The following is a 9,175-nucleotide window of genomic DNA, read 5'->3' as shown; positions in this document are numbered from 1 at the left end:
CATAACGAGGTTCGACAAGAAAGGGAAGTTGAGCTCGTGCTATATTGGACCCTTTGAGTTTTTGGAGAGGGTCGGAAAGCGTGGCATATCGACTTGTGTTATCGCTCGAGTTGGCAAACATCCATAATGTCTTTCATGTATCTCTATTGCGAAGGTATCAGCCCGACCCATCCCATGTCCTGAGATTTGAGCCTATACCGATCAAAGGACTTGACCTTTGTGGAACGGCTAGTTCAGATACTGGATAGAAGGGTGCAGGTATTATGTACTAAGGAGATCCTTCTGGTCCGCTTTTTGTGGCAGTACCATTCACGAGAAGAATTGACTTGGGAACTGGAAGATGAGATCAGGGAAAAGTACCCCCATTTATTTGAATAACAGATGTATGATTTAGAGGACTAAATCCTTTTTAAGGCGGGGGAGGGGGGGGATGATGTAAGGACAGAGACTTTGTTAGAGATATTGTAGTGCGCTTTTGAGCTTTGGCGGATGAGTGCGCTGTTGAGTACAATCGGATAAGTGTGCTGTTGAGAGCGTGAATGGATGAACGCGGTGGTGAGTGTGGGTGGACGGACGAGCCTTGAGAGCGCAGACGGTTGAGTGCGTTGTTAAGCACGAAAGGATGCGTGCGCTGCTAAGAGCACGGATGGATGAGTGCACTAGCGAGCGCGGGTGGATGGACGTGCGTTGAAAGCGCGGGCGGTTGAGTGCGTTGCTCAGCGCGGGTGGTGTATGGTGGTCTAGGGGTGCTTCTTCTCTCTCATGCTTACTCTCTCTCTCTTCATGAATGAGTGTCATGTGACACATGCATGCTTCTACCTCATCATTGTGTTCCCATGCTTACTCTCTCTCGCTTCATGCATGAGTGCTATGTGGCACATGCATGCCACTCCATCATTGTGTTTCCCAGGCTTACGTTTTTCTCTACCTCTCTCTCTCTCTTCATGCATGAGCGCCATGTGGCACATGCATGTTTCCACCATCCATGCTTATTTATACTCTCTCTCTCTCTCTCTCTCTCTCTCTCTCTCTTCTCACTGCCCCTCTTTCATCCACATTCTCCTTCTCCTCCCTTAAGCCTTTTAAACCTCTTAAAGCCTTAATCCCTTAAGCTTGAATCCTTGGTAGTTTGGCATTCAAGGTGAAGCTGGTAGAATACTTTGAAATTTCGATTGGAGTAGGTAAGTGGATCTAGTTTCTATGACTTCATGCTTATGTTAATGCATTTTTCCTTTCCTAATCAAAATATGAAACTCCAAGTATGAGTATGGGTGTGAGTTCGGGTGCGGGTGCATGCTCTTGAAATCCTTCTAAAGTGTGCTCTGATTTCCAGAATTGTGGCCCCTGTTTGAGAGATCGTTTGGGTACCTTAAACCTCGCCTTAGACCATGAATTTTGGTGTGTTACTAGCCCATTGAATCTATTTCAATATGGAAAAGACCCCTTGTTAATATCTCATTTGATTTGAAAGTTATTAACCATTTTATGAAGCATACTAGATTTGTGAAGCTTTTTACTGACCAAAATATATTAGAATGAGGTCAAACCACTTTGAAATGATAGATAGATGAATACATTTTGAAATTGGTTGTGGAATCATGATAAAATTCTCTGTGGTTTGAAAGTTATGGTCATTTTTCTATTAGGGTCTCACCCTAGAGTTTTTGCAGTGTAAAACAAAAACTTCACCCAAGAACATCAAACAATTTGACAAACTTTAGATCAATATTTGGGGTTACCCCCTGTACGAAAGTTGTCTTTTCATGATCCTAGATTATCATAAAATTGGTTTCAGGTTTAAATGATAGTTGAATCTCATGATATGCTTTTAAAGGTGGACTGTGTTCATATTGAAAACCAGGAAAATAATGTTGTGATGTCTATTGCATTGATATATGGTATGATATTGACATGATGTCTCTTGAGCTAATAAGCATGATGATATGACATAGTGATGTTTATCGCATTGGTATATAATATAATATTGACATGATGTTGTCTCTTGAGCTAATGAGCACGATGATATGATTATACACATAGCATGCTTTGGACATGTTGATGCTTTATGTGAGTATATGTATAACATGCTTATAATATGATATGTGCTGATGGTCACATGTTATGTGCATAGACACATGCTTATGATATGATATGTGCTAATGGTCACATGCTGTGTGCGTGGACTCATGCTTATGATATGATATGTGCTAATGGTCATATGATGTGTGCATGGACTCATGCTTATAATATGATGTGTTGCACATGCTGTGTGCGTAGACTCATGCTTAAGATATGATATGTGCTGATGGTCACATGCTGTGTGCATGGACACATGCTTATGATATGGTATGTGTTGATGGTCACATGTTGTGTGCATGGACACATACTTATGATAAGATGAGAAACAATTATGCCTGCAGTTTAGATCTTTCCCTGGCTCTCTATGATATGATGAGAGTTAGGATGTGAGTGTTTGGGAGGGTCACGTCCCCAAGCGAGGTACTATTCATTGGGACCCTTTTGGTAGTGTAACGCGCTCTCGTAAGAATGACACATGAGAAGGTCACGTCTTGCATGACCACCGCCTATCAAAAGCCCCAGAGTGCGTTGGGACTGTGTGTGAGGCACTATACAACAGAATGACCCGTTGGTGGTGTTTCCCTCCTGGTGTGATGATAGAAGTTCTGTGCATAAGGATTTGATTGACTTGATGGATAAGGCTTCTACTTCAAGAGTTAAAGAGTTCGTTGATTAGTTAGTTAGTTAGGTAGTATCTCTTGATATTGATTATGCGTGATATATACCTTCATAAGTATGTTGATCTGTTAAGATGCTCGTGCTTGAATGATTTGATTAATTTTTGGTTCATATTATATTTGATTAGTTTGATTTGTCATTGCTCCACAATGAAACGAGTCATGCACGACACATTGTTAACTATAATTTTTGTCACATGACTCCATGTTTTGTAAGACTTGCATAACACCCTGAGTATTGTTATGATATAATATGCGTAGGCAGAAATCATGGTACCTTGATCTATTTACTGGACTTTATAGCTCACTCTTTTAACTTTCTTCTATGTAGAGTAATAGCCAGCGGGTTTTGGAAGGGCGCTCTGGTGATCGTAGTTGGAGCTCGTATTTCCTTCTTGTGGAAGTTTTTTTTTACTCATATATTTTAGTTGGCAGATTGGCCTTATGGTCCACTTATATATATGGGTTTGTCTAGAGTTAACAACCTTTCAAAATACAAAGGTTCAACCTAGAAGGGGTTGTGATGGGTGTATTTATCAAAACAATCATTACTTTTTCATTAAAAAATTATTTCAATAGGTAATTTACCATTAACCAATGGGAAAATTTGAAATTTTCACGAATATACAATGGTATTTTGGATGTTAGTGTTCTGAAACTTTATTTGTAGAGTGCCCTTGTCTTTTAGTTAAATTTTCAATTTTATCCCTCATGGAGATGACAAAGATGCCATTTGTTTTGTAGTAATATTTAAAAATTTGCCTCATAAAAATAACTTTTTTTAAAAAAATAGACAACAAAATTAATTTTTTTACAAATAATTTGTTTTTTATTTTTATTAGGTGTGCCTTGATGATAAGAACACACACATAAATTTCAAGTGATTTGGATCTGTAGAAAAAAAAACAAAAAATTCAAACACTACCGGACATCCGATAATCAGATCGGCCCATATTCAATCTAAGCCGTTGGGCTCATATGTTCATCTGAGCTAGAAGGCTAATCCAATCTTTTTCCACATATATATATATATATATATATATATATATATATATATATATATATATATATATATATATATATATATAGAGAGAGAGAGAGAGAGAGAGAGAAAGAGAGAGAGAGTGGAAAACTTTAAGGTATCAATGTTAATGTGCACTTGAAAAATTCACCTGAAAAGATTATTTTGACATCGAAAGTCAACAATTGATAATTTCGACCTCGAGATGTATGGATATAAAGAAAAAAAAAATGATGTAAGTATTAAAAATAACATCTTGTAATAAATTATCTAGACCATCAATATTCAAGATTTTTAAGTATTTACAGACATGCTCAAATTTCAAAAAAAAAAAAAAAAAAATGGAACTTTGTGACATCCAAGTTATCAAACATCACATCATATGGTTGTACGTAATTGTGACCACCTTCTATAAAAAGTAAATAATCTCATTGCATACAATCCATATATATATATATATATATATATAGGGAGTGGAGTATGTATGTCCACTAGCTAACTGCTACAGTAAATACCAATGGCCAAGATTGAATCTGAACCGATTTGACAGTTATGACTCTATTTCGTGTGTGAATTTTAATTTTTTTTCTACAAATCCAAATCACGTGAAATTTTAAATATGTGTTCTTCTCATCAATGCTTACTTAATAAAAATATAAAAAAAATAATTCGCAAAACATATATTGATCAAAATACCCCAAAAACATTTCAAAGGTATTTTGATCAATTTTTTTTCATATAAAATATTTTTCGTAGATTCACCTATTTTTAAAAACACACTCCTACAATTTCAAGTGATTTGCATTTGTAAAAAAATAATAATAATTAAAATTAAAATACTATCAGACATCCGTGATAATCAGATTAGCCCAAATTCAATCCGGGCCGCGGGCGTTTACTGTAGCAGTATGCTTATGGGCATACATGATCCTTTCCCTTTATATATATATATATATATGGAAAAGTCTTTCCAACGCTTACAGGCAAAAATGAACAGTGATTTCATCTACCCTCATCACCGTCTAAAGTTCATCGCATGGTCACTATTGTCCAGTAGTGTTTCATTTTTTATTTTTTTATTTTACAAAAGTTGAAATTTAGAACGTATGTACATCTAAGTGAAGCGCACCTAATAAAAATATACAAAAATAATAATTCGCACAAAACATATCGATCAAAATACCCTCGAAACATTTTGAGAGTATTTTGATTAATTTTTTCATATAAAATAGTTTTTTGATATTTTTCACAGATTCACCTATTTTGGATGAACACACGCTCCAAATTTCAAGTCATTCTTATTTGTAGAAAAAAAATGAAAAATGAAACAGTGCCTGACCATCGTGACCGTGTGATGAACTTTGAACGGAGATGAGAGTAGGCAAAATCATTGTTTATGTTCGCCTATAGGTGTTTTGTAGTATCTTCATATATATATATATATATATATATATATATATATATATATATATATATATATATATATATATATATATATATATATATATATATATATTGCAGTTTTTATAAAATTGCAACCTTAAACAATCCAATTACGACGCACCTCCAAATTTTATCATAACATGTAATTTTGATGTAAAAAATTCTTAAGATTATATAAAAATATATTTTCATATCTAATTATAAAATTTTAAACTCTAAAAATGGTTAAGATTAAGTAGATCTATAAACATATGAAAATCTTGAAAATTGATGGTCTAGATAATATGTTGCAAGATGCACTATTTTTGCGACTCAGAATATTTTTTTTTTTTACATTCAATTTTCTAGATGCCGAGATGATCAATTAGATGGTTGAAAAACATTAAAACAACCTTTTTTGATGTATTTTTGTGGTGCATTTGTAATTCTACATTTTAACATTACAATCTTTTATAAAATTTTTCCATATATATATATATATATATATATATATATATATATATATATATATATATATATATATATATATATATATATATATATAGGAAAGATGAGATTAGCCCACTAACTCATATGAATATATGAGCCCAACGTCTCAGATTGAATCTGAGCCGATCTGACGAACACGGATGTCTGATAATGTTTGAATTTTAGTTTTTTTTCTACAAATCCAAATCATTTAAAATTTTAGTCGTGTGTTCATCAAGAATAGGTAAATCTTTAAAAAATATCAAAAAAATATTTTACATGAAATAACTTAACCAAAATAATCTCGAAAAGTTTTAGGAGGGATTTTGGTCATTTTTTCTTTCGCGAATAATTTTTTTTATATTTTTATTAAATGCGCCTTGATGAGAATATCACACACCTAAAATTTCAAATGATCTAAATCTGTAGAAAAAAAAAATTCAAGCACTACAGGACATTTGTGATGGTCAGATCAACTCAAATTCAATCTAAGCTGTTGGGCTCATATGTTCATATGAGCTAGTGGGCTAATCACATCTTTTTTCCTATATATATATACACACACACATGCACACGCACATAACACCCTTCAAATTTGCATGTGTTACGTTTAGGAGAGGGTGAGAGGCCTCATTTAACTAATATACCTTCTTTTATTCCATGTATAGAAAAAAATGAGGGTACTTTATCTTTTTGTCAAATTTTGCCATTTGAGCCCAAAAAATTGTTTCAAACCTCTCCCTCTCTACCATATTACAAAGACAAAGAAATTGATAAAAGCACTCTCTAAATCCAAAACTGACCTATCCTAACTCCCAAAATATAACAAACCTTGAAATTTCATCAATCCTACACCAAAGACTACCCATGAAATTCAACTAATCCGCAAAATAACCGAATTCCCTCTCTCTCTTTCGCTCTCTCTTCCCTGAGGGCCTAAAACCCTGCAGGACTGCACTGCTTCTCCTCCTCGGCACAAATAATAAAAACCGAAAAACCAAAACAAACTCATGCTAAGAAATTGCGGCAAAATTTAGCTCCAAAGGTTTTAGGGCTCCCTGCACAATGTCTCACACAGTTCCATTTCGGCGACAAATCTCTGAATGCTCCTCGAATGGTTCTAAGAACTCTGACAATGCGGCACCCTTAGCAGCCTGAGACAATGTATTTAGGAATCTCGAGCTTTCAACCTCTGTTATAGCATTGGATGGTATGAAAGAAACAACTTCATTTGCCCACTCCAACACCTTTGCACCATAAGTCCTGGTAAGCGAAACCAACACATACGTCACCTGCAAATATGTAATAGTCGGACCCCATTCAAAGGTTCAACCATCATGTGAGTTCAAATCAGTCGAACCCCATTGAGAATTGTGAAGAATTTCTGCTCACAGATCTATAATGATTTGCACCCAATCTACTTTTTGAGAGTAACAGAACCCCATGGAGATCACGAGAGTGCAGAATCATACAACCTTAATTCACTATTTTCACACCCCATTCAGAGAACTGAACAAATTATGAGGGTGCAAATTTATGATGATCAAACATAATTTTTATTCTTTTAAAAATGCTAATGATCAAACACAATTTATTTAAGTTTTGGAAAACCAATCACCCCCCATTGAGAGCTCTAACAACTTATGAGAGAAAATTAATCTGATTGGAGGCTTTAGGCTAGACCAACCTCTTCAAGCCGAATGTTGGGAGTGCACCGGGTAATGAGGCTATGAGTATTCTAGTGAGGCTTGCACCTCTTGGAATTACCACGCTGTCAATAGTGGAGCGATACTGCTCCCCAACAGTAGAATTTGTGAGATCAAAGACGTCAGATAAGAATGTAAAGATCGACATGCAAGCTTCTCTACGGATCAGGGTACAGTGCAGATCAACAAGAAAAGGCTCCAACAATAAAAAGTGTACACCGAAATTAAAAGATTCAAGCTAGTTGCATTTGTAATGGAGATTAATTAGCAAACACAGGAAGCCAATTCCTCTTGAGGTTTACTTTTGGAAGCATGAAATGATAAAGCCACTTCTACATAAGGATTTTCATGAATGAAAAATCAGGTTAGCTGCCACGACAGACTTGCTAAAGACTTGGCTGAATGTTACCTGTGTTGTACGGTGATACCAATCATTGAGCAGTCAACCAATGGTGGAAAAGCAGGGGAGAGAACAATAATATGTGGGCAGTAACGCATGCACCTTGATGTCGACAAATAACAATCATCTGCTATGTCAGGTCGAGCAGTAAAATCCTACATAAAAGAACGTCACAACGATACATATTCATGAGCACTTTCAGAAGGTAAGTATCCACTGAAACTCACTAGAGACTTTCATTAGAGGAAACTCATGCAAGATAATATAAGAGGCCCACTTGAAGCAAGCAAAGATGCATGAGGCATCCTGGTTGAATACCTTTATACTCCTTTGTAGATGTGTTGTATGGCCGAAAAGTGCCTTTATTAAGGAACCGAGGTAAGTTGCTTAAGTTGGATCAGAACCAAAATATCTGTTTGTGACAGATAATGTGGTCAACAGGGCATGTTATAAACCTTCTTTTGATAAAAGGTACGCGATAAACCTACAACAAATGTAACCTATGGCGCTCCAACATAACTCCAATCGTTACCCCCATGAATCTTCCAGAAGTCCGCACCTTCAAGGCATCACATTGCTTTTGTTATTGTGTCCAAATAACGAACTTATATCAACTAAATCATGACGTGCATGACTTCCCTCAATAATGCATATATATACATAAGATTACGGTTCTATACAGACAATATTATATGGTGTACTATTCATGTTCGCATATTGATCAAGAAGAGAATTTTGTATTAAACTTTTGCAGTAGTTATGCAAAATCAGTTGCTTGGGTGTGGAAATGCCCAAGTAACTTGGACCCGGGATTGTTCCATGTCCAGATGAAAAAGCCTGAAAATGGGGCGAATCAACCAAGCCTCAAGTCCCACTTTTGTTATTTAGCCAGAATTGGACCGTCAACTTGGCCAATTCTGTGGATGACCCAGGTTCAGGACCCTGGTGAGTCTAAGCCCATCTTCGTTTACAAACACTGATTGGGACACAGAAATCAATACATAATGTTTCCCACATCTTTGATGTAATCTTCCTACTTTTCAAAAATGTTTATGCCTATAAAGCATCTTCTTATAGGTGATGCAGCTACAGGAATATGTAACCAATGAAAGCACATGAAATGTATGTAAACATTTGGAAAGATCCATCACAAAAATTCTTACAGCATATTTGGAAGCCTTGCATAATGATTCCATTGTCCGCATATCCCAAGCATGGCTGTAAAGTAAGACAAGTTGAAAGTTATATTTCAAGAAGATTTGAATACTTTATAACGGATAATGAAGTATGACTTATTAGTTATTCTTGAACATTGAAGGAGATTCTTTATTCTTAAGATGTCTTACTTATCAAATATCGCTTTGAATATTGGCCAGAGCCT

General features: G+C 35.5%; 1 long non-coding RNA gene across 1 annotated transcript; it reads right to left on the bottom strand.

The window, feature by feature from the left end:
- Positions 1-6,332: 6,332 nt before the first annotated feature.
- On the bottom strand, positions 6,333-9,175 carry LOC105421358 (uncharacterized). Its single transcript, XR_016053297.1, has 6 exons — positions 9,141-9,175; positions 8,958-9,012; positions 8,113-8,353; positions 7,804-7,949; positions 7,376-7,479; positions 6,333-6,980 (listed from the first exon to the last, which is right to left on the bottom strand). It is a non-coding gene; the product is annotated as an uncharacterized LOC105421358 (long non-coding RNA).

This window comes from Amborella trichopoda, chromosome 4, assembly GCF_054954075.1.
Source record: "Amborella trichopoda isolate Santa Cruz 75 chromosome 4, AtrichopodaSantaCruz75HAP2 v2.0, whole genome shotgun sequence".
NCBI classification, from domain to species: Eukaryota; Viridiplantae; Streptophyta; class Magnoliopsida; order Amborellales; family Amborellaceae; genus Amborella; species Amborella trichopoda.
The sequence above is the reverse complement of the archived record's forward strand: the minus strand, read 5'-3'. Positions and strand labels throughout refer to the sequence as shown.